Raw genomic sequence first — 7,257 nt, forward strand, 5'->3', positions numbered from 1 at the left:
TATCGGCTATTGCGGCCGTCGCTACAGTCGCTTCGCTTACGTTTGCACCGGCGTTTTGCGAGCGTTACGATGGATCTCGTTCTCGAAGTCGTCAACGAAGTTCTTGCAAATAGACACCTTTAGCATACCGTGTACCTTGATACCGCTAGCGGAATACCGGGAGCCCGCCTAACGCCGGCGAGCAGGCGCTGATTGGTCCCGATGCTTCAGGCGAGCGCGTAGCTGCCCGGAACGTGGCGCCATCTGGCGACGTGAAGGAGATTTGCGCATGCATTGGCTGCGCCTCAGTGATTTGTGCTTCTCGTGTCCTAGCGTTGCTAGAACCATTGGTTCTAGCAACACTGTTTTGTTATATGACGTCATGACGCTTGTACTTGCGAGTTTGGCCTGTGGCGGCGATACCTGTATTTTGGTTCTTGCTCTTTTCTACGTTACAAGAGCTTTGTTGTCAGTATGAGTGGCGTTTTTGTAATCAGGAGCTGGTATTCTGTCGATACAAGCCAACTTCAATTTCTCCTCAGTGTCCCTTTAAGGAGAGGGGATGTGGGAATCCTGGCTTTGCCTTTGCGCGGCTGTGCCGGCTTCCTGCGTTGTTTCTCCTCTTTCCCTTGCTCCCGCCTCAGGCGGTGGAGAGGCGGCTAGGTGACTAATCACTGTCATTTGGCCACAGCTCCGCCCCGGCTCCCCAACGGCCTTTGCCATTGGCGCCTTTTGGCGGGAAATCGGGACCCGCTACGGGCGGCCGCGCACGGCGCGACCGTCCGAGCGGGGCCCAGAGAGAGATCCCTCCGAGACAGCGAAAGGTGCGTACGTTACTGTTTTGTCCCTGCCGGCCTTTGCCGCTCGGACCAGTGCTTACTCGAGCTCGCCCGCACGTGTCCTCTGACCTGCAGCGGCTCGAGCCTGTCCAGCGGGGTCCAGCGACCTCAGACAGGCGTACCTTGCGTTGAATGCCCACTCTCTCTCGCAACCGGCCCAACGGTCGACACGAGAGAGAGATCACAGCACTGCCGCGGGGACATTCTCCTGCAGCGGCGTGCTAGCGTCGCGCATTGCTCGAGTCGCTTCGTGCGCGCAGCGGAGCCTTGCTCCTCGCGCGCCCCCGGGACGGGGTGACGATTGAGTGTGTGTGTACTGCTGAAGGACGACGTGAATAAACGTCTCCTTTGTGAACTTGGAGGCCTATTTCTTTGCGGCGAATCGCTCTCCTCTTAGCGGAGGTTGAGTGCACCGCATCGGTGTCCCAGTGTGTGTGTGGTGACGGCTGATCGGGGCCCTTGGCTCGCGCGAAGCTCGAACCCGCGGTGGGTGGTGGCCTGTGTCCACTTAGAAACCCACAGCCTGGATGCAACTCTCCTGTAGTCACCTCTGACTGGCTAATTAGAGTGTGGCTATAAGTTTTACTGTGCTTTTCGCGGCCCTGATTCTCTGGCACAGTTCATTTTAGTCCCTGTCAGGAGGAGTACCAGACTGACCCTGGCCATCTCTTCCCAGAGATCTGCTACAGCATGTGCGTAGTGCCTGTAGTCAAAGCCTGTAAACTTTGACATAAACTTATACCTTGGAAATGATAGGCTAGAACTTGTGAAAGAGATAACAACCTTGGGAGTAATCTTTAATGAACACTTAAGATGGGATACTCATGTAGACCGGATAAGTAAAAGCCTCGCGAAGACTTGCGGTATACTATCTCGACTTCGCTACACTATTCCTCCAAGGATTAAGGTTTTATTGTATAACGCCATATTCTCTCCCCATCTAAATTATTGCAGCCTTGTATGGGGCACAACATACCAAAAGAACTTTCATAAACTATTTCTTATACAAAAAAGAGCTATCCGTCACATCGCAAACGTTTCGTACGATGCTCACACAAGCGAATTATTTCCACTTCTTGATATTCTTCCTGTCAAGCATATATACGAATTCAACCTTTCGCTAAAATACCAACACAGCTTGAAAAATCCTCTCAACTACTTTCTCAAACTGTGCAACCTGACAAAAACTTTGCAACTTTCCTACGACATCAGACACAGAAAGAATTGGACACTGCCATTTTCAAGAACTAACCAAGGGTGCAAGAGGATAGCGAATTGTCTTCCAAAACTGTTAAATAATTTAGAGGATGTAAATCTGGATATAAAGAATATCTCAAGAAAAGAATGGAAAAAATATCTCATTTCTAGCACAGATCTTGCAACTTAGCCTAGAAATGTAATTAGCAAGGGCGTCCGCAGAATTTTTTGCAGGGGGGGGGGGGGGCCCATTGGTTGTTGGCGCCGGAGGGGGGGGGGGGTATGTTCGTAGCAAAAAGGCACTATTTGCGGAGTAAATTTATTTATTTATATACAAATAAAATAAATAAGTAAAATACACACATGAAAGAAAAATTACAAACAGCAAATTAAAGCGAGGCTAGGAGAGATACATTGGAGTTTATCAACGAAGAAACAATTAAAATTAATAAAAATGCAAAAAGATACTATCACTTCGTGGCGAAGAGTGCTCAGTCTTGCTGCATACGGGTTCTCGACACACCCGGATTGATGACCAGCACACAGCACAATATGTTCACAAACACGCAACGACAGTCACTCAGTCAGTCTTCCTTGAACAGAAAACGCCTCGGATTTTTCTGGGCGAATTGCGTGATGACACTGGTGATAAATTCATTTCTGTGCTTCATTACACGCTCTCGGTGCACACTCATCATACAAAGGCCGTCCAGTCTGTCGTTTGTCATCGTTGAGCGTAGCCACGTTTTCACTCTCCTCATTGTACTGAAGGAGCGTTCGACCGTACAGGTAGTAACTGGCAAAGCCAGAGCCACCTCAATGGCTTTTGCAACACCAGGGAAGAATGTCTTGGCCTGATGTAGAAGCTCGCAGTAAGTTATTTCTGATGGGTCCCCAGTTTTGTTGCACCACATCTCGTACCAAGAGATGGCCTCTTCCTTGAAGTTGTCGATGCCGTAAAAGCACTGGAGTTCTTCGGCGAGAACAGCGAACTCAACACGGCTCAAGTGCTTCATTTTTGATGGATGCAGCTGGAGAAGTTTGAAGCTCCTCTCATTGCTTTCAGAAAAGCGCCGAGCTAAAGAAGCAGTGAGGGAGTCCAAGTACGGCACATATATTGCCACACGGTAGTATTCCTCTGGCGACTGAATCCCGTAGTTGTCTCGGTGGGCCTGACGAGAGACTTGTCTTGGTACAGATATCACCACATTTAAGTGATTGGCTGCCTCCCTTGCTGCATTCATGATGTTAGAGAACTCCTCTACAGCGTTTGTCCGGTGGCCGCGAAAAATACGTTGTAGCTCAGTGATGTGGCCATGCACAGAATGGAAGTCCATGGATACACCTTGCAGAATGTTCGTAGCTGGTTCGAGCCGAGCGCTGTACTTCGCTACAATATGCAAGCAGACGATGAAAGATGAGCTTGTTGTTGCGCAGTAGAGGATGTGAGCTCGTTGTCTAGTTGCAGCGTTCGAGCATGATTCCGTGGACGCGAGCTGCTCGAGTGCTTCGACTATGGCCACGTAATGCTGAGAGAAGATCCTAATAGACTTGTACTTTGCAGACCGTCTTGTCTCACACAGCATCGGAATGTTGGGCACCAATTTTCTCCGGAGCACGCTCTCGCGGAAGAAGTTTATGGTTTGTTTGATTATCCCAATTGTGTTTCGAATTTCAGAGACGTCGTTCAAATCGTTGATGACGAGATTTAGTTTGTGACTTGCACAGTGGAAAAATAGTGCCTTCGGGAACTGTTTTTGTATAATTTTGTTCACTCCAGCTTCTTTTCCAGCCATTGTAGAGCATCCATCGTACCCCTGTCCAACGAGGTTCGAAAGAATCAGTCCGACATTCGTCAAAAGCTTCAAGATTGCCGCGGCGATGCAAGCGGAGTTTAATTGCTCCAGCTCTACAAATCCCAAAAACTGCTCTCGAACGCACACTTCGACTTCCGCCTTGTCAATAAAGCGAACGCCTATAGACATCTGCTCTTTTCCTGAAATATCTGCAGTTTCGTCAGCAAGAACGGAAAAAGCAAACGCTTTGTTAGTTTCGGTAACTATCTGCTCCCAAGCAACCACAGATATCCGTCGGACGTACGAGCTAGATCCGAACGTCCTTTGCCGAGATCGGACGTCCACTGGACGTACGAACACAATCCGATTTCGGATATCCGTATTCGTACATCCGCCGGACGTACGGACAGTATCCGCTTTTGTATATCCGCATTAGAGACAAGGTGTACGTCCGAGGGATGTACGGTGGAGTATATTCTCAGGATATGAGTATAGAGTTTTTTTTCTAATTTTTCACACAGAAAATTCGCGCCGTTCGAGTATGTATACTGTAGAGTTCGCTTTTTTAACCTAGAAAATTTTATTCGCGAAGGATTTTTTGCCAGTTTTATTGGCTAATGTGCGCGAAATTGCGTCAATATCTGCATATCTGCTTTGGAGAAATTATTTCTATGAGCTGCAGGGTTTGACTTGAGGACTTTTGTAAATTCGCGCAATTCCCTAGTCATATACTTGCAGTGCAAGGGCCACTGCTGAACTAAATTTATTTAAGGGTAGGAGCGAGTGGTGCACAATTTTAGAGTAAATCGCTTACTAATTTACATCTAGAAAACATTTAAAAATCAGTAGCGACATCGTGTCCGCCGTGGTCAAACGCGATTGAAACCACTTGTAAATTCAAAACTCCCGCCTAACTCCGCTATCATCATCATCATAAATGCAACTTGTAGTCAGCCCAATCCAATCCATCAGCCACAGAGTGCAGCGGCTTAATGGCGGCGTTGTCAGTTTGCTGCGAAGCGTGGTGCCCCTTTTGAGCTCTGTTACTAGAATGTGTGGCTTTTTTTTAGTCTGCGGGCGAAAGTGGTGTGTAACTTGAACAATTCGAAGGATGCGGCAAGCGCCTGAAGCCCTCCTAGAACGTTGGAATATCGTACTACACCGACTTCGGATGAAAGAAGGCCTAGTGTGATTGCCTACGGCATGGCCTACGGAGGTAAGTACACTGCTTGGGAATTACTTTTATGACAATGGAGCAGGATCTGTAACATTCTCTCGCGGGAGAGTTGGAGTTATGTTATGGCTATACTGTGGTGTGGGCTACAGATGGGTTGAGCCTTGTGCTACGCCTCTTGCCTCTTTGTGCTGTTGTGGTCTTTGCCGAACATTCTTGAAGTTATCATGATCTCTTGCAATTTGGCGCAGGCATAATCTTTTTGTCAGCAGTCCTGACACTGGTTTTTGCTTGAGTCTAGGGAAAGGAGGGCAGAACTTCTCTGAAATTAGAGACTGCATGTAACAGGCGGGTTGTAGGGCTGGTGCCATCATAAAAAATGCTCAATTTCCTAGCTCTTGGCCTCTTGCAAGCATAAGGTCTCTTCGATTTGGCAGCACCAGCTGCACCAGTTCAAGGGGTGCAGCACCGTCGTCCTCGTTTTTCCGGTGCCGCGCGCGCCCTCTGCACTTTTCTCCTCGTTTTGTCAAGGTGCAGGCCTGGTTCTGCACGAGTTCTTCGCCGCCTTGCACTCGGTCTGAAGGTAGTGCTGGAAGTAGTGCAGCATGGCGCGGCTGCACTTGCGCCTTCGTCTTGCCAATGGCCGGTGCGCGCTAGTGTACGGGCTGTATCTGCACTTGATGAACTGGCGCTGCACGCTCACGTGACCGCTTGGCACCACTGCAGAACTAGCACAGCCAGTGCAAGCCAAATCGAAGAGACCTATAGAATACCTTCTGGTGTCAAGGATGATGACTATGTCGGTGCGTCTGTCACCGCTAGGTTATTTCGGGCTTCATTAACGTGAATAATAACAAAGTTGCCAAGCATTTTTTGAATTTATCATGGTTTACTTAGATTTGGCGTGGGCTTGAGTACTAACCTTTTTCTTTTCATTTTTTGCAGAAAGCTGTTCGCTTCCGCTTCATCATGGAAGTAGGAAGATGGGTGTGCTCACGAAGATTTACGTCTTATTGAGAACTCAGTTCTGTGCTGATGTACAGTCACAATAAAATATTCTCGCTGTACTTTCAGTTGCTTTTTCATTTTATTGCCCCGCGGACACGAAGAAAGCATGCATGTGCCATATATGCAAACAGCCGAGAAAGATACGGGAACGGACGTCCGAAATCGATGTCCGTTGGCCAGACAAACATGTCCCTTTGGACGCCTATAGGACGGCCGACGGACGTCCACCGGCTGTTCGCGGACGTCCGTCGGCCGTCCGGAACATCCGAAACGGACGGCCAACGGCCGGCCGATGGATATCACTGGTTGCTTGGGCTCTCTCAGGATGTCGCCACAGATTGTGATGATCTCGTTCTGGACGCGGACAGAAGTGTACTTGGCATTGCCAGCAGAAGAAGCGAAGTGCTCCTGAAGTAGAGTATCTCCAGCTTCTACACGAAAGTCAAGCAGATCATTGAAGACTCCACTATCGGACTGCTTGCCGCGAATCGGCAAGTCATGCGTCGCGCAAAAGACAATGGTGGAAACTATTGGAAATAGTTTCTCACGGTTCCTTTCAACTTGCGCGTGCAGTGCTCTGTTCAGCTGCTGTACAACGGGTAGCTGCTTGCCTTTCATCACATCCATAAAGTTCTGTGAGGCCGTCATTGCCTCCTGGTGCCATTGGGATTTTACGTGATCCCTGCACGCCTCGTGCATTTTTCTGTAGTTACTGAAAGCGCGCACGATAAAACTACCTTGAGTACCCCGGTGAACACGCGGAGGAAAAATGACGCAAAAACGACAAAAGGCGCCTTTCGCTGTCGCTGAGTACGCAAGCCAGGGGGCGTAATCTCCCAGCCACTGATGTCGAAAAGGCCTCTTTCCAGGTGTTACATCCTTCTTAAAATCATATGTGACATTTGGCGACCATGGCTTAGTAAGAAGACGTAAGTTCAAAAAGTCCGGTATGCCAGTGAGTTTAGCTTTGCCTAGAAACTCTCCTAAGTCATATTCTTGAGGCAAGTTATTTGTTTTCTTGATGTTGTCTCCGGACTTCGATCCCAAGCAAGGAGAAAGGGAATCGTTTCGGCTTACTGCGTGACCGGAGCTCGCTGGTGGAGTTCCTTCCATGGAGACGACGACGCCGGCTACTGTCCGGTGATGAAAGGTTGCATCGCTCTGGTCAAATCCGGACTTGAATCCCAAGAAAGGAGAAATGGAATCATCTCGGCCTGCTGCATCACCTGAACTCACTGTTGACAGAGTCCCTTCCATGGAGTCG

The 7,257-nt window shown here is 48.8% G+C and overlaps 1 long non-coding RNA gene across 1 annotated transcript; it reads left to right on the forward strand.

The window, feature by feature from the left end:
• The first annotated feature begins 4,082 nt into the window (after nt 1–4,082).
• LOC149351965 (uncharacterized) lies at nt 4,083–6,052 on the forward strand. The gene is made up of 2 exons (XR_016289513.1): nt 4,083–5,027; nt 5,931–6,052. It is a non-coding gene; the product is annotated as an uncharacterized LOC149351965 (long non-coding RNA).
• The last annotated feature ends 1,205 nt before the right edge of the window (nt 6,053–7,257 follow it).

The sequence above is a fragment of the Amblyomma mixtum genome, chromosome 3, assembly GCF_055824585.1.
Source record: "Amblyomma mixtum isolate Tamu chromosome 3, ASM5582458v1, whole genome shotgun sequence".
Classification (NCBI taxonomy): Eukaryota; Metazoa; Arthropoda; class Arachnida; order Ixodida; family Ixodidae; genus Amblyomma; species Amblyomma mixtum.